General features: G+C 42.0%; 1 long non-coding RNA gene across 1 annotated transcript in view; it reads left to right on the top strand.

Moving 5' to 3' along the window:
* LOC122939594 overlaps positions 1-24,619 on the top strand; it is a 422,656-nt gene that overhangs the window by 385,067 nt on the left and 12,970 nt on the right. Inside the window, exons 6-7 of the long non-coding RNA XR_006390118.1 lie at positions 7,843-7,934; positions 9,133-9,195. This is a non-coding gene — a long non-coding RNA (uncharacterized LOC122939594). The remainder of the gene's footprint in view (positions 1-7,842; positions 7,935-9,132; positions 9,196-24,619) is intronic.

Below are 24,619 nucleotides of genomic sequence, written 5' to 3'. Positions count from 1 at the left end.
GCCGCATGCGGTTGCCCGCGGTTTGGTGTTGTCAACCGCAGCTGGGGACACTTAGTTGTTTGCCTCAGGTGCGGTTGCCGCGGACAATAGGCATGCGTGCGGTTGCCCTTGGCAACGTGTTTTATGTGCACTCCCTTTGTCGTTTTGTGGTGCACGAGGTTATGTGTTGTATGCACGTAGACACCTCCCTTCACCTGTGGTTGTCCGCGGCAACGTCTGTTGTTGTATGCATGTGGTGGCAGGGTTTCGGCCTGCGGGCTGTTCCCCAGAACATGGTGGCCACGCATGCCGTTGCTGGCGGTAACAGGTGAGTGGGTTGGTGTGGGTTATGTATTATGTGCACTTCCCCTTATATGTGTGTTTTCCCTTCTGTGTGCTGGAAGGGTTAACTTCCTTCCCAGTGTGTGTGATGTCACTGGGTGTGGTTGACTGGTGGGTGGGGCCTTTTGGCCTATATAGCCTGAGTCTCTTGCAGGCTTCAGTAGGTTGCTCTCAGCCATGCTGGCTGGAGCAGCCTCCTGTCGCCTCCATCTGCCTGGTGAGGACCATCCTTCTGGTCATAGAACCTTTGTCAGTAAATCTTATGTTTCATGGTGTTCCAGGTGTGTGTGGGGTTTCATGTTAGTGCAGCTTGTGGTCCTGGGTTCCTGTGGGATGTCTGGTGTGTGCTGTGTTCGTTGGTGTCTGAACTGCAGCACCTGCACATGGGATCCAGGGTTTGTTGTCTGTGGCAGGTGAGTGATGTGTTGGTCCCATTTGCCTGTCACTGCCATAAGTTCTGTTATTGTATTCCCCTGTGTTGCTTGGCCGTTGAGACTCCTGCTCCCCCGTGCCTAGGAGGAGCAGGTCGTCTCACTCTGTCCCCTAGTACAGGGCCGACTTGAGGGCTCGTAGGGACTTTAAGGTTCCGGCGTATGAGTCCTCCTACCACCAAGGTCGGCTCATACAGATAGGAGACAGGGTCAGCGTTAGGGACGCAATAGGAGGTGACCTGTTCCCTAACTCTGTGGTCCCGGCCAAGGGGTAACCCTACCATCTCCTGGCACCGCACGGCTGGGGGTTTCCCCCACCGCCAGCCGTGACACCTGGCCACACTTCACCTTCTGCAAACATATTCTACATATGGCCATGTTAACCTCCTCTGGCGGCTTAACAAAAAACTGCCAAACCGCCGCTGCTTCCGTTTCCGTGAACCCCTGCACCACTACTTCCCGGGCAGGTAGGATGCTGCGAAGCAGGTTGTCTATTCCGGGAACGTTTGGCTCCCGACCTTCAACTGCTGCCACCCTGCTGACTCCCAGCCATGCTTTCAACACACAGAACCACCGACATGAACTGAGAATATATTTTTCTTTTTGTTCTGAAATAGGCCACTAAACGCTTTCAAGAAATATAACCGCCGAAGTAAACTGAGAATATATTTTTCTTTCTGTACTGAAATAGGCCACTAAACGCTTTCAAGAAATATAACCGCCGAAGTAAACTGAAAATATATTTTTCTTTCTGTACTGAAATAGGTCACTAAACGCTTTTGCCACAAATAACTGCACCAGTGGAGTGTGTATAATTTTTTCTTTCTATAATGAAATAGGCCACTAAATGCTTTTGCCACAAATAGATGCACCAGTGAAGTGCGTTGATACATCTGGAGTGAAAATCTGGAGTGAAACTAACATAGCTAACCACACCAACTCTTGAAACTGGAGTGAGTGGTGTAAAAGTGCAAAAATATTTTTATGCACAGGTAAACCCCAAAAAGTCATGAAACTCTATTTTTGTGGCTTTTTGAACGGATTATGAAGTGCAAGGTGTGATAAATTTCCCCTCCATGTGTCTAACTTGTGTTTTTAAGGTCTTTTTATTCCTCTGCATACCATTGTAAATGCATAGAGCCAGTCAGAAGGCTCCTTACTCCTGCCCCTCTTACTACTCTCACAGCATGCAATATAAGACTCACAGAGAAACTAGAGCTACTCACCCTCATGTCATGCTTTTTACTATATTATTCTTGACAGATTTTGGATGATTGAGTAGAAGTGAATCAGGGCGGGATCACATCACCGTTATGGATTCCGTTTTTGTTTTCCGTTATAACATGGTTATAACATGGTTATAACTGAAAATAACCTTTAATAGGCATTCTGTTTTGATCCGTCATAATAGAGGTCTATGGGAATCATAACAGATCTGCCTGGTTCCCATTATGCAAGACGGAAAAGTCATTTTTTTCCGTTTTGCATAACGGAAACCAGATGGATCCGTTATGATTACCCATAGACTTATATTATGATGGAAAGCAAAACGGAATACCTTTTAAAGGCTTCCGTTTTGCATTCCATCATAATACAAGTTTGTGCGCAGCATAACGGATCCAGGTCCGTCTTTAAAGCGGGGAAAAAGGGGCAACTGTCCAGGGGCCAGTTGCTCCTGGGGGGCCCAAGGCAGCTGCCTCTTGAGCTCCGCTGGTGACTGGTGACGTGGGGGACGGCGGCAGGGCACAGGGAGATAAGCACTTCCATTGTAGAAGCGCTCATCTCCATAGTCATCTGTATCGCCATCCTCAGGGCAGAGATACAAATGGAAGTGCTGCAGCGGGGCAGGGGAGGGAGAGGTGTCTTCCTTGTTCCTCTGACAGGCTGAAGAGGCCTGCATCGCATCGCTGACAGCCTGATGGAGGTAAGTATAAGTGTTTTATTTTTTTAGATGGTACTATTACTGGCACATCTACTGGGGCACTATATATGGGGCATGTTATACTGGTATATTATGGGGGCACTATGAAGAAGGGGGGAGAGGAGCACTATGGGGGCATTTACTGGGGGCACTATATAGTGGTATTTTATACTGGCACATTACGGTGGAACTATGGGGACATTAGCTAAACTGGAGGCATTAAAAGGGGGTATTTTTTGCACTGGCACATTATAAGGAGAATTATTACTACTGGGGGCATTATGATGGCCTTTATTACTACTGGGGGTCTATGGGGAACATGCTTACTAGTATGGGCACTATTGGAGCATTATTACTTCTGGGGCACAGTGGGGACATCTTGGGGGCACTGTAGGAGCACTATTACTACCATGCGTGCTCTAGCAGAGAATTATTCCTATTGGTGGGACTTTTGGGAGCACTATTACTGTGGGGGCACTTCAGCACAGTATCAGCTTACCACAATTATTTTTGGGGGACGTTATGTTTACACTATTAGTGTCAGGGGCACTATTGGCACTATTTGCTGGGCGCAGTTATTTTAGGGCACTGTGTGCCAATAATTATTGAAGGAGGCATTATTTGTGTGGTACTACTATTATCAGTGGGGTTTATCTGTTTCTGCAGTATAGTATTGGGGAGCACAGTGGCACAGTATTGGCGGTGGTAGGATGATTTGTCCAGAAGATGGGAGGATAATGGAAAAGTAGTAAACTAAGATTTTGTTTGTCAAACTGCAGAGACGAGAAATGGCTGAAAAATGGTGGTCTGGTCTGAAGGGAAAAGATGAGGAAAGAGAACATCTACATCAAAGAGACATCACTGGATGTAAGAGGTATGTGGAGCTGTATTAGGCTACTTTCACACTGGCGTTCAGAGCGGATCTGTCTGAGACGGATCCGCTCATATAATGCAGACGGTGGCTCCGTTCAGTACGGATCCGTCTGCATTATATTGCAAAAAAAATTCTAAGTGTGAAAGTAGCCTCAGACGGATCCGTCCAGACTTTCAATGTAAAGTCAATGGGGGACGGATCCGTTTGAAGATTGAGCCATAGTGTGTCATCTTCAAACGGATCCGTCCCCATTGACTTACATTGTAAGTCTGGATGGATCCGCACTCCTGGACGGATCCTGCACGGCCAGGCGGACACCCGAACGCTGCAAGCAGCGTTCAGGTGTCCGTCTGCTGAGCGGAGCGGAGGCTGAACGCTGCCAGACTGGTGCATTCTGAGTGGATCCGCATCCACTAGAATGCATTAGGGCAGTACGGATGCGTTCGGGGCCGCTTGTGAGCCCCTTCAAACGGAGCTCACAAGCGGACACCAGAACGCAAGTGTGAAAGTAGCCTAACCCTGTATGTAGGGGTGGATGGAGGGGTTAGTAGTACAGTACTATCTGCACATTGTAAAAAAAATATATATATAAAAAAGTAATCTGCAAAATACTATATATTTGTGTCAGAAGTTGGGCTTTTTTAATTTTTTGAGTAATGATACAGCCATTTTATTATATACTTTTGTGCTGATTCTTTTTTTCCCTCTATATTAAGGGACACTATCGTCACCAGAACCACAACAGCTAAACGTAGTAGTTCTGGTGTCTATAGCATGTCTCTGCAAGCTTTTTCATGTAAGCACTGCCTTTTCAGAAAGAAGGCAGTATTTACATTACTGCCAAGGAACACCTCTAGTGGCCGCTCATCATTATTAAAGTTTACTACTCTACGAGGTGTGTGGATTGTTTTTGTGTGTGTGTTGTGGTGGAGGGCGAGATTGCATGCTAGGGTGTGGGAAGGCGGGATCCAGGGGGCCCAAGTAAATTCTTGCCCAGGGTCCAATCAATATTAAAGACGGCCCTGAACGGATCCGTCCTGGTTTCCGTTATGCAGGACTGGACTCCTGCATAATGGAAACCAGGACAGATCTGTTATGCTGCCCATAGACTTGTATTATAAAGGATCAAAACGGAATGCCTCTTTTGACTTCCGTCTTATGGATTCCGTTATTTTCCATCATAACCATGTTATAACGGAAAACAAAAATGGAATCCATAATGGTGATGTGAACCCCTCCTTAAGGTGTATGAATATTGCAGATAACCTGCAGACAAGGAAATAGGAACTACAGGCCACTGCAATCTGAGAAAGATGGCACTTAAATGTATAATTATATATAAGTATATAAATATATAAAAATGGCAGTTATTCAGGTGTGCTAGTGTTTTATGAAATAAATATTAAGACAGTTGCACTTTAAAAGGGTTGTGCACTTATCCTCAGGATAAGTCATCGCTATCGGATCGGGGGGGTCTGAGTGCTGCCTTGTCTTCAGTGTTTAACTGCACGCTGTTTATAGCGGTGGTGTAGTGTAATTACAACTGAATGGAATGAACAGCTGTAAGTACACTGTACCACCGCTACCGGTGAGATGGCGTGCACTTAAACACTGAAGAAAACACAGGACAAACAGCTGATTGGCGAGGGTGCTACAAGTAATACCCCCGCTAATCTGATATTGATAACTTACAAGTCATACCCCCGCTGATCTGATATTGATAAGGATAGGTCATCATTATCATGAGAATGGACAACCCTTTCAAGCCATTTTATTTCTGCAAATTATCAAAACCATAGATAATAATTTAGAGGATTATCCCATCTGCACATTTAGTCTGATAGGTATGGGTGCCACTTCTTGGATTCACAACTATCTTCAGATGGGGCCTTGCCCTGTGAGTAGAGAGGTGACCACAAATGCATGGTTCTTTCAATTTAGCTCTATAGGAAATCAATAAAATATCTGGATAAGCATGTAAACCTTCGGATTTCTGACGTAGACGCAGTTTGTCATGCTGAAAATTTGGATGTGGGTTCATCCGTTGTGGCTGCCTAGCAGTGGATTCCACATCAAGATGTGACTAGATGTATGAACTACAGCACTGATTCCTAAAAATAGGATGCTGAACACATGTCTGAATCTGAGGAATACAGTAAGTGGAGTTTGAGAGCTTTAACCCCTGAAGTTCTGGATTATGAGAACATTTAGTTAACATGTAACTCATCTCACTGCTTATACTCACAGTTTAAAACTTCTAGTCCCAGCAACTGAATCAACTTGGAAATCGTATACACAATTCCTGTCATTAGTACAGATGTGTCCTTCCTTGCTTTTCCTCTTGGCATGACATATCCCTTGATGAGTGGTGTGACATTATGTTTTTGCTATATGTGGCCACTCACAGGTTGTGATGTGAATGTCTGTTAAATCTTTTCAGCCTTTACTTAGGTATACTTGCTGCTTAGACAGTTGGATGACTGCTCGCATGATCATCGTAACAGTACCCCCGCGGTTTCTGAACCATATCCAACTAGTTATTATGTAAGGTCTTGGCCGCACTCAGCAGATTATGTTCACTATATGAATGATCCTGAAATCCTCAGCAATCTACTTTGTTAGGTACATGTTTGGCCATGATTTTGCCATGGATTATACCCTCTGCAGTGCAATGAATAAATTCCAAAGTAAAAATCTGTGACAGTAAAAATTCACTGCATGCCCAGAAACCTGTATATCTGCATCATCTGAGTGGGATTTTGGGAAACCCATTCACTTGCATTGTGCTTGCATTGTTCTACCATGTGATTTATCACATTTTTTGCAAACTTGTAGACTTGACCTAATGGTGGCCTTATAGAGGTCATACTGGATGTCACACATCCTTCTACGAAACAGCTGAATACGATGTTTAATAAGCTGGCAAAATACAACGGTTCAAGGGTTTGAATTTACAAGTAATCTTTTTTTAGGGGGAAATAATCTCTAATTTGAGTTTTCTTCATGTAAATTTTTGTAAGTTACTACAACTACACATTTAAATGCTGTCAGCCAAAACTGTTCTTAGGCCGACAGCTACCTGTGTCTCTTCCGACTAACCCATACACGCTCGGTTTGGCTGAGCATGTATGTGTGTGGTTTTAATAGGGAGAGAGAAGAAAGATGCTGCCAGTATCTCTTAGCGGGTGCCCAATCTTTTTCTCCCCGACCTCATATTGCTGTAAAGTTGGGATCAACTCATGGCACCAAAAATGGCAGTTTTGTTTGGCTATAATATATAGTATGCATGTGGACCTAAAGCTGGCCATACATATTAGTCTTTTGGGGATCGAACCCACTGAAAACGTCTGGTTCGACAAGCACATTAATGTGTGTGAGGAGCTCCTGACTCTCCCCGACAGATGATCTTGAGGGTGACAAAGATTGGACAAAATATTTTTACCTGATCCTTTTGTACTCCCGGGAGATAAGGGTTCGTACATGCAGCAGTTTTTTTTCGTGCAGAAAGCCAGCATTTATGCCAGAAACCCACCGGATCTCATGGTGTCTTAAATTCTTTTACTCCAAACCGTATCTTTCTTAATCACTTTATATAAATATGCACTCAAAGATTACTCCAACTTTCATATAACACGGTGTTATATATGTTACTTTAAATTATTAAATTACTACCAATAATAACTCAACTTTCATGAAACTGACCAATAAACATCATCACATAGCCCACTCAAAGAGTGACTATTCCCCCATACTAAATATTGTGACAATTAAAGGGGTTCTGCACTTTCATTTAACTGATGATCTATCCTCTGGATAGATCATCAGCTTCTGATCGGCGGGGGTCCGACACCCGGGACCCCCGCCGATCAGCTGTTTGAGAAGGCAGCGGCGCTCCAGCAGCGCTGCGGCCTTCTCACTGTTTACCGCCGGGCCGCCCGCCCACTGACGTCACGACTTGTATCAACTAGAGTGGGCGCGGCTAAGCTCCATTCAAGTGAACAGAGCTTAGCCCCGCCCACTCTAGTTGATACAAGTCGTGACGTCAGTGGGCGGGTGGCCCGGCGGTAAACAGTGAGAAGGCCGCGGCGCTGCTGGAGCGCCGCTGCCTTCTCAAACAGCTGATCGGCGGGGGTCCCGGGTGTTGGACCCCCGCCGATCAGAAGCTGATGATCTATCTAGAGGATAGATCATCAGTTAAATGAAAGTGCAGAACCCCTTTAAGTAAAAGGGGAGGGTCTCGGCGCTGCCGTTACCTGAATGCGCACCAACCAACTGACATTCTCTCTCTTTTATAGGTACTCATGAGCCAGCTTGGATTCCAACCTATCAGATGAATATGCTTCCCACACGAGATCTGCAGACTGCACCACTTGGCATCTGTTACCAGGTAAGAACCACATAGTATAAGTAATTGACACCATGTCACCCCTTAATTGCATCCGCAATAAGGTATGATCATTATATTGAATCGAAATCGGCCGGCGCCTGGCTATGTCGGAGACGGTGGGTTTAGGTAGTCTGCTCCTCTGCCAGAACAGACTACCGGATTTACCAAACAGAGATGTGAACTTAGCTTTAGGTAGTTTGACTGACATGTTGTAGCCAAATGAAAAGATCATCCTAACCCAAGTTTACCTTGCTTATGTTCCATGAGAATAATTCAGCATTGTTATGAGATAAGTAGTAACACATGGTCTAGGTTGCCTCTCTGTCATTATTTATGCATCACATTTCCTAATCAGCTGAGCCAGTTACGTGCATGCTCATTACTAATCTTCCTGCTTATGTGGAGTCATTATTAAGTAATCTCATTACAGTACACAACGTGTTTTAAAATCATTTCAGAACAATGTCATTATGGGAGAGTTAGCAGTTCCCATCCTGAAACATCATGCCAATGTTCTACAAGATACAGGATGTATCTAAGAGATTTCTGGGAACACGATGACCACACTGTCATTAGATTGAGAATGGCTCAGATGTGTACTGTAGTGTTATACAGCTACAGATAGGGAAAAGAAAATGCTTTATGGTAACCTGTTCTAACCTTGTGCTGTCTCCAGAAACTCCAGTGCATGCAACAGTTTGTGGGGTCCGACATGGAAAGTTGTACTGATGTTTTGCATTTCATATTAATTGCTTCATAGCTAATTATAGTTTATGGTTCTTTTGTGGTTGGTAATTTTATTTTTTTTCTTTAATGCATTCCAAATGTAAGATAACTGAAAATACCACCTCTTAGAGCTGCTTTTGTTGCTGCTCCCTAGTCTAAGAAAACCGTAAAACTCATTAAAGTATGGCCTCATTTATACATCTGTATTCCCTCCTACTACTTTATACCCCGAAAAGCATGAAGGTTGTTTGAAAGACAAAGTGCAAAAGAAAGGCTCTCTCTGGGTGGCCAAAAGCAATGTAGAAACCTGAAAAGTAACAAAGGCAGCAGTTTGCTTTCCTCTTTATAAAGATTTAATGCACTGAGGGTAATGAATGGATCCAGGGATCTTTCTAAAATGAGGTTGTGTTCAGAAATTTTTCAAAACCATGCACCGAAGCTTCTTAATAATTGTTGTGATTTTTTTTTGTAGACTCTTAAAAACCTGTGTGTGGGAGAAACAGTTGTCACAATAGGAACAATTAAGTCTAATGCGGTAATAACACATTTTATTTATTACAAATCATTAACTACGTTTTTTCTGTTTAAGTAGCTAAAGGAGCTGTAAAATTATTGTATATTTGAGGAGGATATAGAAAACTGTATCAAGTTACTACATTGTATTCATAAAACACCATCATATTTCACACCTCTCAGCAAACATTGCAGCCACATCAGTCCCTGTCCTGAGTTGTGTGCAAATGAATCTCCAAATCCCCTATGTACCAAATCCCCTATTGACTACTTTCATAGGAAGACACTACCTAAGTGTTCAAGCACATGGCACTGTCATGTGCACTTACCCATATGGCACTGCAGGGACTGCATTGTAGGTCACATACTATTCTATATGTGCCACCATGTGGTGGCTCTGTGTGGCACCACATGGCACTTTTTTTTCTCATAGATTCTCACATAATCCTTGGAAAACCTCTCCTTGTGTCTGTTGCAGGTCCAGCGCTCCTGCAGCGGGCCCTGGCACTAGTGTCCTGTGTGTCTATTGGAGATATTCTTCATTGAACCTTACTTCATTCTGTGATCATTCCCATATTGCAGGGCTGCTTCAAATCTATCAATTAGCATCTGCTATATATGTTATGCTGTTTGTCTCATTCTGTAACTGAACAATAGGTTCATTGGTCTGCTAGTTCATGCTAAGGTGTGCTCTATCTGATTGTCTGCCTGTGTACCGATTTCTGCCTGATTCCTGACTCTGGCCCTCTTCTGCCTTACCTGACCTGTGCTTGTTTAACATATTGATCCTTTACTGCCTGTCCTGACCTCGGACTTGTTTTACAGATTTACACAAACTCTGCCTGCCCTGACCTCAGCTTGTTACTAAACTAGAATTTGCCTGTCCCTTTGATGCTTTGCATTGGTGTCTTTTGACCTCTGGGGTAAGCAGCCACCCACACTGTAACTACTCCAAGTGGTAGTAGTCTGATGTGTTCCCTACAGTGAAGTCTGAATCCCAATATAGGGGTTAAAGGGTGAAAACTATAGAGCCACCAGGATAATACAGTTAGGTTTAGCTGAAAACCAAATCTGTTGGTTGGCACAGTGGTTCCACAAACATTGTCTGGAATACTTGCAGAGATAGCAAAAGTTTCATTAGAGAAATCTCCATAATATAAGGCCTTTTGGAGGAACCATACAGCAGCACACAGAGTGCCTATGGCTCCTTAGTATGTAGTACATGTTCTGTTCATGACTAATGGAAATATTTTATATTAAAGGCTTTGTCTCACCTCAGACATTGGTGGTATATAGCTAGGATATGCAATCAATGTAAAATAGGTCGGGTCCCACCTTTGGGACCCAACCCTATCTCCAGAATAGGACCGCTGAAGTGAATGAAGAGCAGTCAGGCATGCACAGCCACCCTCAATTCATTTCTATGGGAGTTCCAAAAAATAGTTGGGTGCTTGCTTGGCAATTTCTGGCAGTGGAGGTGAACTTCCAAAAATAGCCGAGCGTTCTCATGCATGTTGTGGGCTCCTTCTTTTTAAGGGCCCTGTTCGCTAGATAGAAGCAGGTCACAGAGCCACCACAAAGTGGCACATATAGAATACTATGTGAACTACAATTGGTGGCATATACTAGCAATATACCACCAATATGTGAGGTGACACAACCTATTTAAGTATTTTTTTTGAGTCCTTGCATCTTTGTGTTCTGGACATTACCTATATTGGACCAAATCCAGCCAAACACTAAAAATGATAATGTGTGAAATACAATACTAAAGATAGAGCACTACACCATTGCTATTTCTTATACAGCACTGCACTATAGAACCTAAATAATTCTATGGGACCCTACTTGACCACTGTATGCCTAATTTCATATGGAGGTGCACAAGGTACAGAGTATGTCCTGTTTGTCATATGGAATCTCTGAGAAAATTATGGCATGATCCATCAGACTCATAATTCTTCAGGAGAGTATCTCCATAGTAGGACACTATATGGAGCACCATATAGCAGCATACAAAATTACTCTGTGCAATGCCATGTTCCATATCTTTTTCATATGTTTTGGGTATGTATAATATAATACCTGAATTCTTAAACTAATATTTATGACAAGTCATTTCAATCATTTGAATTCACTTATTTGCTACCTTGTTTCATATGGATAAGTTTGCGACTTTATACCTTTTTCAGACAACCTCACCCTTTTCCAAAAAGTGGTCATTGTGTGGGCGGGAGGAGGCAGGCTGCGGACAGCAGCTTTCTAGATACTTTTGGATATTCCTCTCACATGTTTTTTACTAAAATTGGTGTGTAAAATGCCACTCTTTAGAAAATGAGTCCAATAAGTATGGATTCCCAAAGGTCTTTGATACTATTTATTTCAAATGGTGATAGAGCCTTATCTTGGTTTCCTTTGGTAGAAAACATGGTGTGGTACAATTTATTCTGCATTTTAAAGCACATTATTTGTAAACTCCCTGTAAAAAGTAGGACAGTGATAATCTGTAAATTCCTTACCACTTGCTGCTCTAATCACACTGTGTAAAAGTAATTTAAATTCAGATGAGATATAAATACCTAACAAAGCAGAGAGCAAAGACAGAGTAAACATCACCCCAAGGGACTTTTGATCTAAATGAGTCATACAGAGCAAATAAGAGGTAATGGCACTGTGCAAGTGCATAGCATTCCAGAAGAAGCAAATACACTCTGAGTCTGGGAGAGCACTCAGCACTGTTTGCAATAACTTTGCAGCACATGTGGCTTTCAGGTGAAACTGCCATATCCATTGTGGCCACTTATCAGATTCAGACTAGCTTGAACTTGAACAGAAACCAAAGTTCTAACCTATCATCACAAATCTGGCGGGGTAAAGGAATTAACAGTTTCATTAGCAATAATAGGCGAGGAGAAGATCACTTTTCTCTTCAATGCTTAATTAGCCACATATAATAACTTCTTGACGCCTGATTACGTAGGGTTATTGCACAATGTGAGGGATGTTTAAAGTCTTAAAGACAGGACCTTTAGTATTTTGGCCTTAAATGGGTTTTCCAGATTTAGAAAAACGAGGCTGCTCTAAACAGCACCAAACCTATCCACAAATTATGCCATTCGAATTCAGCCCATTTACATTATTGGAGCTGAGCAGTAATACCTGACACAACCAATGGACAGAGTTGGCACTGTTTCTTAAAGCAATCAGTTATGTTTTTCCAACCTCTTTAAGCCTGCCATAAATGGTAGATGTCTTGTCAGTGTGTAGTGTTGAGCGAACTTCTGTTTTCAAGTTTGGCATACATGGTCCGTGGTAGCAGAATCCATAACAATATTCTTATATATCCCGAACCTTGTACGGCGAACTTGAAAACAAAAGTTCACTCAATACAACCAGTATCCATCCTCAACCTTTCTACTGCCTAGGGAGATCGATCTTTGATGCTTATAGCAAAATTTTCTAAAATTCAACAAAACTTCACTGGAACTGAAACAGTTATGCTCCTACACTACTCATTTCTCAACTGTTGAAAAAGTAGGCCACACTGCTTTTAGGAGGTTGCTTTGCAGTGAGTATAAATGCAAATAGGTGGAGCAAAATACTGTTTGCTGATGAACATGCCAGCATGCAGGACTAATGTTTGCATAAGTATCTAGTGTATCCACCTATTCATCTTTTTTTGTCATGTGTATTTTGCAGCTTACTGATTCTAAGTTCATATCAACTTTCCACACAATTCTGTAACTGTCTGTAACAGACAAAACCTGGCTATGTGGAGGTCTATTAGTGTAGGTAACCTTTGTCTGGAAACACAGGCCCAGATTTACTAATGTAAATGCTCCAAAAGCTTGTCCATTTTTTGGGGCATATCTAGGGTTTCTACACTTTTTCCCACCATGCTCAATAATAGGAGCAATCGTTCTTCCAACATTCACTTTGCATTTGCCTGTTTAATAGACTAATAAAAAGGCTTGCCTATAATCTTGTTTATAGTCAATCGGTGCTTGTCCTGCCTGACTATCAGTCAGTGTAATAGATCCTTTAGGCCTCAGAACTATAATGTGTACTGCATTGTGGCCAAAACGTCTCCATATTGAGTGTTGTGTCTCGAGCCATGCTCTTGTCTAGAAGCACTAAAATAAGGTGAATATGGTCTATGATGTAGGTTTTGATAAGTTATGCATGTTACTGGCAGTAGGTTTGGAACCACAGTGTCAACCAACAGATTTTACTTTGGGCTAATCCTAAGGGCGTTATAGAGGATGTCACCTGGTATTCACTATTTAACAGGCCAGTACCTTTGGGAGTAGTCTCTGTGTGATTGACAGCTGGCCCACATGGGTCAGTGACACTGGTGCAGGACACCAAGGGGTCACGCAGAATTGTAGTGAAGGACAAGGCAAGGTTAGGGCAGGCAGTGTATGTCCTATACAGTAAACATTTGGAGGACAGTGCGGCTAGCAAAGGGTAAATACAGAGGTTAGACATAGGTCAGGTAAGGCAGAGGAGGGTCAGAATCCAGCAAATGGGTAGAAAGTCAGTACATGGGCAGACAACAGAACAGACACCTCAGCAGGATACTAGAACACCTATTGCTCAGGCACTGTCCCTCAGAGAAAGGTGCCTAAAATGCACTGTGGTAACCATCCATTAGCTGGTGAAGGTTAGAGTGCCCTTTTAGAACTTGAGGGAGTGTGTGCACACACTCTACTGGCAGAGAAATAGCAGCCTTGCTGGAAAGCAGGCCATGAAATGAGTAGAGGAACAGATATAGTGGCCTGGAGAATTTTGCGAACATTTACCCCTATTGCTACAATGCAAAGCCATCAATTTACTACTTTAGTGCACTTTAAAAGGATAACTTGTACTATGATTAGTGATTTTCCACACGTACCATAAGGGATTATGAAAGGCTGACTTTTGGAGGGAAAAAAAACTGATTAGTGACCTGTTGACCATCTGGTTTAGCTCTGTCAGACTGTTGTTTATGTCCAGAAACTGTTTAGTCATTCATATTGACTTCTATTAAAGAACAATTCAAGTCTATGGCAGCTGGAAACTACAACATTGTTTATGTTAGGTAGGGTTGAGCGCAAATATTCGAATTGCGAATCTTTTTCTCGAATATCGCGATTTCGAGATTTCGCGAATATTTAGAATATAGTGCTATATATTCGCGAAATCGAATATTCGTTTTTTTTTAATGCTCCAGTCAGTGCCCGTTGCCCCTTCTGCCGACTTACGTGCTCATGGAGCGTCCCCATCACCATGGGAACGTCTCCATATACTAGAATGTACTGTCGGATTTGAGAATTACGTTGAAATCGCAATTCGATTAATTCAAGTTATAATAATCGAATTGCGATTTCAACTTAAGCACTGCTATATTCCATATTCGTTAATTCTAGCCTAATATGGAATATAGCAGTGCTAAGTTGAAATCGCCATGCGATTATTTCGAGTTATATTAATCGCATTGCGATTTCAACTTGGACCTGGTTTACTATGGTTGGCTTCAATGGCTTGGTAGAATTTGCGAATATGACGAATGTATTCGTCATATTCCACAAAACGAAGATAACGAATGTATTCATCTATTCCACAAAACGAAGATATTCTCCATCTTCGTTTTAGCTACCTATTCATCAACTTCGCAAATTCTAGCAATCATATAGGAAAGTTTACTATAGAGACAGCTAAGTTTAATTCGCTATGCGATTATGTTACTTAGCTTTTTTTTTAAAAATAAATAGAATAATTATAATACCTGATAATTATTATAATTATTCTATTTATAAAAAAAAGCGAACTAATATAATATTCGTAATATTCTAAAAGACGAAGTTAGAGCAATATTACGAAATTTCGTAAAATACACATATTAGCCTAGCCATAGTCAATTAGTCATAGGGATGTTGCCTTATACTATTAAAAGAAAAATCGCAATACGCGATTAATTAAATCACATATTATTCGCGATAATTGGAAAAATTACGAATATTCGATTTCGACGAATATATCACGAATATTCAATCGAATATTCGCGAAATATCGCAAAATCGAATATGGCACCTCCCGCTCATCACTAATGTTAGGCTGTGCTTCTCCAGCTTCACCCCTCCCACTAGAGGGTTCTAGATGAGTTACAAACTGTGTGGAAGTGGAACAATGAGAGCTTTGAGAGGTCTGCAGATAGGGATCAGTGTTTAGTAGGAGAGACTCTGCCACACTAAACAAGTGACCAGAAGAACATGCTGAGACAGAGATACTCTGCCATAGACCCTAGGTCACCAGCCCAAAGACCAGGAAGCCAACTGAATGATTGAGCCACAGACCTTGGGCCACCAGCCCTTTGGTCAGTGTACCAGCCTTCTAAGAAAGAGAGGGACATGTAGTCTGAACTTTCCTAAGCACAGAACCTTCTACCAGAGGGGGTACTGGAAAAGCCAGCTCAATGCATTGCCTGAATTGTTTTGCACTTTAGTTCCTCCAGCAAAGAAGCCCACTGGTTTACTGCAAATCCTGACTCTTTGGATTTATTTCCCATTGGAGTGCACCATCCCCTTCAAAGATAAGCAACACTTAGTGACACTGGCAGATAATTGACAACGAACGTTCCTTGTTAGCGATTATTTGGCCAATGCTCAACCAGTGTAAATGAGACTTTAGTTCTCTGCATAAGGCCTAGAGGTATGTTCACATCTCTGTTATGAACTCTGGCAGGGTGTTCTGATGATCAGAAATTATCATTACAAAATCTTCAGGATCTCTTAATTGTTCTGGTGCTTCACCTTCTGCAACGTCAGGCCAGTACTGGGTTGTGGTATCATAGAGTCGCTGTAGGGAACGATGTTGTCCGAGTGGTACGCCAATTTTACAGACTGACTATAATATGCACTAAACCGAAGATAAAATCGATTTTTGAAAAAAAATTGTTAGGAAACATTCTTTCCTGTATATTTACTTGTATATAAAGTGCAAGTGCTGCCAAAAATTACAAGGAAGAGGCACTCCGATAAAACCTGTATATCACATAAAGGAGGGCCTCATTCACATTGTGGTACAAATGTTCAGGTAGTGGGACTCCTACACTCATAAAGCCTATCCACTAAGTGAAAGGGCTGCCAAAAATTACAAGGAACCGGCACTCCAATACACCCTTTATTACACATAAAGGAGGGCATCATACACACCCTTGAAAAATTATGATTGCTGGCCTGCTGGTGACCCTCAAAAACATTAGGAGCAAGGGCCTGCTGGTGACCCTCTAAAACATTAGGGGTGAGGGTCTGCTGCTGAGCGGACCATCTAAAATATTAGGGGTGAGTGCCTGCTGCTGACCTGACCATCGAAAAAATTATGGTTGAGGGTCTTCTGGTGAGCTGGCTCTCTAAAACATTAGGGGAGAGGGCCTGCTGCTGATCTGACAATGGAAAAAATTGTGGACGAGGGCCTGCTGCTGAGCTAACCATCAAAAAAATTATGGTTATGGGTCTTCTGGTGAGCTGGCTCTCTAAAACATTAAGGGAGAGGGCCTGCTGCTGATCTGACAATGGAAAAAATTATGGGCGAGGGTCTGCTGCTGAGCTGAGAATCTAAAACATTATGGGGGAAGGCCCTACTGCTGAGCTGACGCTATAAAACATTAGGGGCGAGTGCCTGCTGCTGAGCTAACTATCAAATAAAAATTATGGTTAAGGGCCTGCTGTTGAGCTGACCCTCTAAAACATTAGGAGCGAGGGCAGCCTAATAGGCATGTTGATATGATGGAGAAGGAGGAGGAGAATGAGGAAAGGAAGATTGAACCATATACCCTTTTTTCTGGTGGAAGGAGTACATGGGAATACAGTGTATTCAATACACCATAAAAGCCACATTTAAAGTGCCTTTATGTTTAGCTGCTTTCCTCTGGTGGAGCAGAGAAGTCAGGGGCAATACAGTCCTTGTTCATTTTGATAAGAGTCAACCTGTCAGCATTTTCAGTTGACAGTCAGATGCGCTTATCAATTATTATGCCCCCAGCAGCACTAAATACCTGCTCTGACAAAACGCTGGTGGCAGGGCTGGCCCGCACCTCCAAGGTGTAAAGCGCCAGTTCGTGCCACGTGTTCAGCTTGGATATCCAATAGTTGTAAGGCACAGAGGGATCATTGCGGATGCTTACACGATCTTCTACGTACTCCTTCACTATCTTTCAAAACTTTTCTTTCCTTGTGACACTGGGCCGTGCATCAGGGTGAGGGTGCTGGCGGGGTGTTATGAAACTGTCCCAGGCCTTTGAGATTGTTGCCTTGCCTCTGTTGGAACTGATGTGTGTTCCCCTTGTCTCCTCTCCTCGGTTTCCCAAGGAACTATGGACTCTGCTGCCAGGTTTGTCAGCTGGAAATTTTTTGGGCAATTTTTCCACAAGGACCTTCTGGTATTGCACAATTTTGTTAGTCCTCTCCACCACATGAATGAGAGATGAGAAGTTCTCTTTGTAGCGAGGGTCAAGAAAGGTGAACAACCAGTAATCGATGTTGGCCAAAATGCGTATAACGCGAGGGTCACGGGAAAGGCAGCATAACATGAAGTCAGCCATGTGTGCCAGAGTCCCAACAAACAAAACTTTGCTGTCCTCATCAGGAGGATGACTCTCAATCTCCTCATCCTCTTCCTCCTCTTCGGCCCATCCACGCTGAACAGATGGAATAAACCTGCTGTGGGTACTACCCTCTGTAGCGGAGGCAACTGTATCCTGCTCCTCCTCCTTATCATCATCCAATTAGACTGAATGTTACTGATATTTATGATGCACAAATGCTATACAGGAGATGTAGTGCAGATAATGTCGCTGTCACCAGCGGCGAAAAAAATTAGACTTAATGTCACTGATATTTAGGATGCGCAAACGTTATACAGAAGATGTAGCGCAGGTAATGTCGCTGCCACCAGCAGCGAAAAAATTTGACTGAATGTCGCTGATATTTAGGATGCGCAAATGTTATAAAGAAGATATAGCACAGGTAGTGTAACTGTCTGCAGTGGACACCATCTACGTTAAAAGTACACTGGATGTCACATATATTTTTAGTATGCGTACACGTTAAACACGAGATGTAGTGCAGATGTCACTGTCCGCAGTGTCTAAGGAAAAAGGATACTGGATGTCACAGATATTTTTTGTATGCCCACACGTTAAACAGGAGATGTAGCGCAGATGATGTCGCTGACCGCACCGTCTACAGAAAAAGTACACTGGATGTCACAGATATTTTTAGGCTGTGCACACGTTACACAGGAGATGTAGAGCATATAATGTTGCTGTCTGCAGCGGCCAAACAATAGCACGCAATTCAGCGCAGGTTGCACTAATAATATATATTGCTGCCAGATACAACAATAGTCCTTAAAAGGACTTTTGGGTCTCTAACACCAACCCTGCCTAACCAAAAAATTTAATTAAATTCTCTACACTATCTGTCTACAGTACACGTGTCATCGGATGCTTTATAGTACCCAATGACGCGTTCCGGACAGCCAAATACTGTAATGCCAGTAACCAACATGGCTACAGCATTAGGCCTCTTTCACACGAACGATACAGATTGGCTCCGGGTGCATTCAGGGTGCATTCAGTAAAACTCGCACCATTTTGCAAGTAAGTTCAGTCAGTTTTGTCTGCGATTGCGTTCAGTGTTTCAGTTTTTTCCATGCGGGTGCAATGCATTTTGATGCGTTTTTCACATGCGTAATCGAAAACTGAAGGTTTTTCACTGAACCCCCATTCACTTCTATGGAGCCAGGGCTGTGTGAAAAACTTAGAATATAGAACATGCTGCGATTCTCACGCAACGCAGAACTGATGCGTGAAAAAAACTGCACGTGTACACAAACCCATTGAAATGAATGGGTCAGGATTCAGTGCAGGTGCTATGCGTTCACGTCACGCATTGCACCTGCGCGGAAAACTTGCTTGTGTGAAAGTGGACTTACAGTGAGTGGCAGTACTTACCTGCACGTTTATTGGCTGTGTAGCAGCCAACAAACGTGCAGGGAGTAGACTCAAGCATGGCGCTCTAGCACACGCGGTATTCGGCCGAACACCGCAATGTGCCGAGCATTGCGATGCTCGAGCTGAACTGGTGTTAGGCCGAGCATGCTCGATCATCACTAGCATAGACCTAACGATATTGAATTTTAAGACTATGGGTTACATAGCTCTTACTAAATGGCTGCAGATTCAACATGATTAGATCTATGCTTCAATGCCCTGAACTTCCATTACTATGTAGATGGCATGCAAGAGGCCGCAGCCATACTTACCAACACTGTAGTTGTTAAATTCATGGCATATGAACCCTGCCCCAGGAATATGCAATCCTGAGGCTAGACCATCAACTTCCTGAAGTCGTAAAACTCTTTAGAGTTATTGCATGGGAAAAATGGAATCTACTGGTCCTCAAAAATAACTCATTGGTCACTTTGTGAAACTGCACTGCATTTCCTTGTGCTAATTTTGATAAATCTCCCTTAAAGAGTCTCTTGTGTCACCCAGTATTAATGCACAGTAACTTATGCCAGAGCTTGCAATCTAATTAACATGACAGTGTGAGTTAGGCTTGTAAGGAGAAGCAGCAAGAATGTAATGATTTTGTGGAAAAATCAATCATAAGTAGGGAAAAACATAGCTAATGTACATTGAACAGATGGACACAAATCAAAGTGTGGTGTAGATGGTATATACTGAACTGATTAGGGGACGCTGGAGGAGTCATGGAGGGATACTTGCTCCATCATCATGGTCACGTTGCATAGACTATGAGTACCTCAAAGCCCTGTAAGTTGGGTGAAGCCCTCATTTTGGAGAAAGTGATCTCTAAGTGCACGTGTAGTTATTTACTGCTTAAACGTACAGCAGCACGCTTATTGCATAATGCGCTATCGAATGTATGGCTCAAGGGCAATTAAAGCTTCTAGTTCTGTGATTGAATGTTCTATAACATTACAGATTCACTGCCATAACCTCACTTGGGACACTAACTGGCTTTTAACCACTTTAATCCTGACTCTAATAGGCATTGCTAATTGTGTTACATTTGCAAATGTAGATGCCCTGAGGGAGGGTCATATGAAGGTAATCCAATTCCAGCAGTGCCTTATTGCAAAAAATAGATTCATGCTGATTCATTTGGCATTTCTGAAAAGCATACAAACTCTGGGGAAATTGTGCATTATTACTATTTTATTCTTAAATAGTGCTGACCACAGACATTGTATTTTTTAGAATGTGTGTTACTGCATAATAGAGGAGAACAGAATACAGAATGATGATCATATCATATCCTAGTGGATCTCTTCTAAGGGCTATTGTGGGAAACAAGCTTAGATGGCATGAGCTTATACACATGAACTAGGAATCTGTGTCTTATACCAGAATGAAGTCATTAGTAAATTCCTGAGGTCTAAAGTATGTCATGAAAACTTTTACTGCTATTAATAAAAGTGCTGAAGTCCACTTACAATTTTGTACACCTAGTACTTTTCTCATACCATATGGAAAATAATATGAAGAATTTAAACTTGACTTGGTTTTATCTTCAAATAATTAAAAAAATCTGATTAATAAATATCTGTTTATTCACAAGCGTTTTAATAGTGATCTTTCCTGTCTTAAAGGGAACCTGTCACCAGTTTTATGGTGTCCTAGCTAAGGGCAACATAAATAAGTGACTGATTCTTTAAGCAAAATGCTGGGTCACTTTCTTTAATTGACCCAGTCAATCTGCCAACATCTTGTATTGAAAAGCTCCAGCTGATAATGATGAGTCATGAATATTCATGATCTCCTGACTCTCCCCGCCCAACTGCTGCTGATCGACAGTTATTTTCCATGTGAATCAGCAGCAGGTGGGAAGGGGAGTGGCTATAGCTCTGAATTAAAAAAAAAAACACTGGACTCACTGACATCACGCTGGACTCAAATCAGCTCATTAGCATGCGGCATGTGGCATCTTTGTGTGTATATTATGAGGTAACCATCTGTCACACCAGTAAGTGAATACATCTAAGGCACCTTTTAGTAGTTAATTATTGTATATAATTAGTTAGATTATAATCAAATATCCACATGACAGGTTCCCTTTAATGGTAAAACAAAGTTCCAGCACTCACGTTTTCTTAACTAGTGTAGCAACATTGACGCGTTTCGAACAGAGTTCTTATTCTTAACTCAGTTAAGAATAAGAACTCTGTTCGAAACACGTCAATGTTGCTACACTAGTGGGTGCATGTCCTGTATATTATTTTCTACTGCCTGAATAAAGATGAGGATTTTAGCTACCAAGAAAACGTGAGTGCTGGAACTTTGTTTTACCATTAATGCTGCAAGGGCTCACCTGTCTGTTCGGTGCACGCGGGTGATCCAGGTGATTGAGTGAGCTGGACTTTTCTCTGTGCATAATCTTTCCTGTCAACTATGATTATAAGATGTATTTCATACCCTGTATACAGTGGCCCTAGAAAAAATATTAAAAGTGGCGCCATTTTGGAGTCGGGTCCGAATTGATGGAAGGCAGGGTCAACGCAAGTAGGTGGGGCCAGCAATACCATATCGTGGCACATTATACCACCTCAACAGAGCCAAATACCACAGTCCATCACAAAATACTGCCAGCAGCACAAAAAAAATCCCCAAAAACTTCTACTGGGCATCGGCCCACCAGCAAATTTCCCTGTAAAGTATATGGCCAATCTGCCCCTGAGATTGTGAGATTATTGCATGTAAATGCAGATCTTTTCTCCACTTACGAGCAGGCACTTATTTAGAAGAAACCGTCACTTCCCAACAATATCCTGCTCAGCTGGCTTGTGTAAATGCACCTTAAATTTTATACTGTCACTGAATCTTCTCCTAGCTGTTTTCTGTACGTGAATTTAAGTCTTATGTCAACCAGTCATCTCTGGGACTCCCTACAGTGGGCTGGAGTTTGCCTACTGCCGATGACATACATTCTGCTGCACTGGTGCAATCTGCAGCCTCTCTTGTGCCCCTTGCTGTGCATTAGAAGTGTAGCTGTTTGCATCCTAACAATTTTGAATCATCTATAGAATTACAGATTTTGTGAAATGTGATCTGATCACAACTCCTCACACTGTTGTAATGTCTAGATAAGGGGATGTTGAAAATTATTTAATGCGTCTGTTAAAGTTTCTCGTCAATCATACTTCCGGTACATCTGTGTTGCCATTTAGGATCAGTAAGAGTAGAAAAGTCTTCATGCACCTTCAATAGCTGTTGGTTAAATGCTCATTTGACACTTCTGGCAGTGACTTATCTCCTGACCGAACAAAAAGATTGAGAGAAAAAAAATTGAATAGCCCTATTCTTCTTTCCCAAAACTTTTTTTGTCGGGGAACAGTTGGGAGATTCCCACACATCGAGTCATGTTCTGCCAAAAAATGGTGGGTTCTGCAAATGATGTACTAATATGTATATTGGCCTTTAGACCTTGTAACTAGAGTCCAGAAGTTCAAAGAACCTTAAATGGATTATCCACTATTTTGATATTAATTAACTATGCTCAGGATACCACATCAGCATAAAATTTATGGGAGTCTAATACCCCTTAGTTTCACTGACCAGCTGTTCAAGAAGAGGTCCAGCACCAGAAGTAGACTCCGGAACTACAAGCCCCATTCATTGTGTACTGGATAGATTGATTACTTCTGTGCTGCTCCCATTCAAGTGAATGGGAGGAGTGCTGCAGTAATGGATGGTCTATGTGGTTTCAGTGTCTACTTCCAGCGCCAGAGCTTCTGCTAAACAGCTGAATGGCAGATTGCAGGGTGTTGGACTCCCAAAGATATAATTTTGATGGTTTACCATTGGACAAGAAATCAGTATAGAAATACTGGAAAACCCTTGTAAAGTGTTACAGTAGACATTACGTTGTTTTATTCACTGGTGATCCATCGAGGGTAGGATTCACATGACACCAGTGTCATGAAGGAAATAACTTACAGGAAGGAACACATGGAAGGAGAGTCATCTACTGACAGAATAATTATGTGAGGATCCTATTAATCTATTCTTGGAAAACTGTGTTGTTAAAATTTAGCTTGTTTGTAAAAGTGAGAATCTGTATTCTGGAGTTAGCAGAATTTTTTTTTCCTGAAAACAGTATCTGAAACAGGGAGTGAAATATGGAGCCTGAATTGATGTGTTTTGTGCCAGAAAGGTATAAACCCATCAGAATACACACATCTTATTGGAGTTTTACATAGAGCCGCTGCCCATATACCCCCCATAAATTGTGGAGCCCCTAAAACTTTTAAGGTCCTTTTAAGTGTGCAATGATCAGATAAATGAACATTTGTAGGAAAGTTGATTTTCCGATCAATGCCCAGTCTCAAAGGTCCACCAATCAGGCAGTGCTTGTTAGCTGGCTGATCACATGTGGGTGCAAAAGTTTGTCAACAGTACATTTTTATATAAGTAGGGGCTGTACTGTCGACAACAATGTGAATTAATGATCATACATAGTTAGCAATGGTCTGTGTGGCTATTTATTTAGTCAATAATATGCCCATGTAATGGTCATTAAGTGAGTGCCATAGACATGATGCTACATGAATTACCACTGCCATGCAGAAATGTGACCTAGTAAAAGACCATTAGGTACTTATAACTTGCATACCAAAACCTTTCCTTACATTTTCATAGTTTTTAAAGGGGTTTTCCGAGAGTACAATAAGATGTACCTATCCTCAGAATAGGTCATCAATATCAGATCAGTGGGGGTTCAACACCTGGTACCACCACCGGTCAGCTGTTTGAAGAGGACACAGCACTCCAGTGAATGCTGCTACTTCCTCATTTCATACCATACAGATCTCTGAACATTGTATAGTGTCTGTGCTTTGTATTGCAGCTCAGACCCATTCACTTGAATGGGACTGAACTGCACATAGGCCATGTGACTCATAATTGTGATGTCACTGGCCTAGAAAGAGGCCTCAGTTCTAATTGGAGCTGATTGGCGGGGCTGCAGAGAGTTGAACCACCATTATCTACTCTGCGGATAGGTCAACAATATTGTACTCGCAAAAAAAAAAAAATACTTTAAACATAATGTAATGTTAATCTATTAAGCTTTTATTAAGGAAACCAAATTGTTTGTTAATTGTGATTAAAAACCCCTTCATCACTGTTACTACTTTGTTGATTGGTTTGGTGGACCGTGATGTTTTATGTATTATTGATCACTAGTCTAAGTTACATTCCATCATACTTGGTGGATTTGATAAAAATTAGCTTTGTTGACCTTGACAAACCTGTTCAAAGAATAAAAGAATGCTTATTTTTGTTTTATTATTTTTGGGATGTCTCCTTGGGACGTTTCAGTATTGGGAAGTAAAACACCTGTCTTCTGGTGGAGACCTACAAATGACTTTTGGAACTGCAG

Source organism: Bufo gargarizans, chromosome 5 (genome assembly GCF_014858855.1).
Source record: "Bufo gargarizans isolate SCDJY-AF-19 chromosome 5, ASM1485885v1, whole genome shotgun sequence".
Lineage (NCBI taxonomy): Eukaryota > Metazoa > Chordata > Amphibia > Anura > Bufonidae > Bufo > Bufo gargarizans.
Note: the sequence above shows the minus strand (reverse complement) of the source record. Positions and strands in the feature narration are given on the sequence as shown.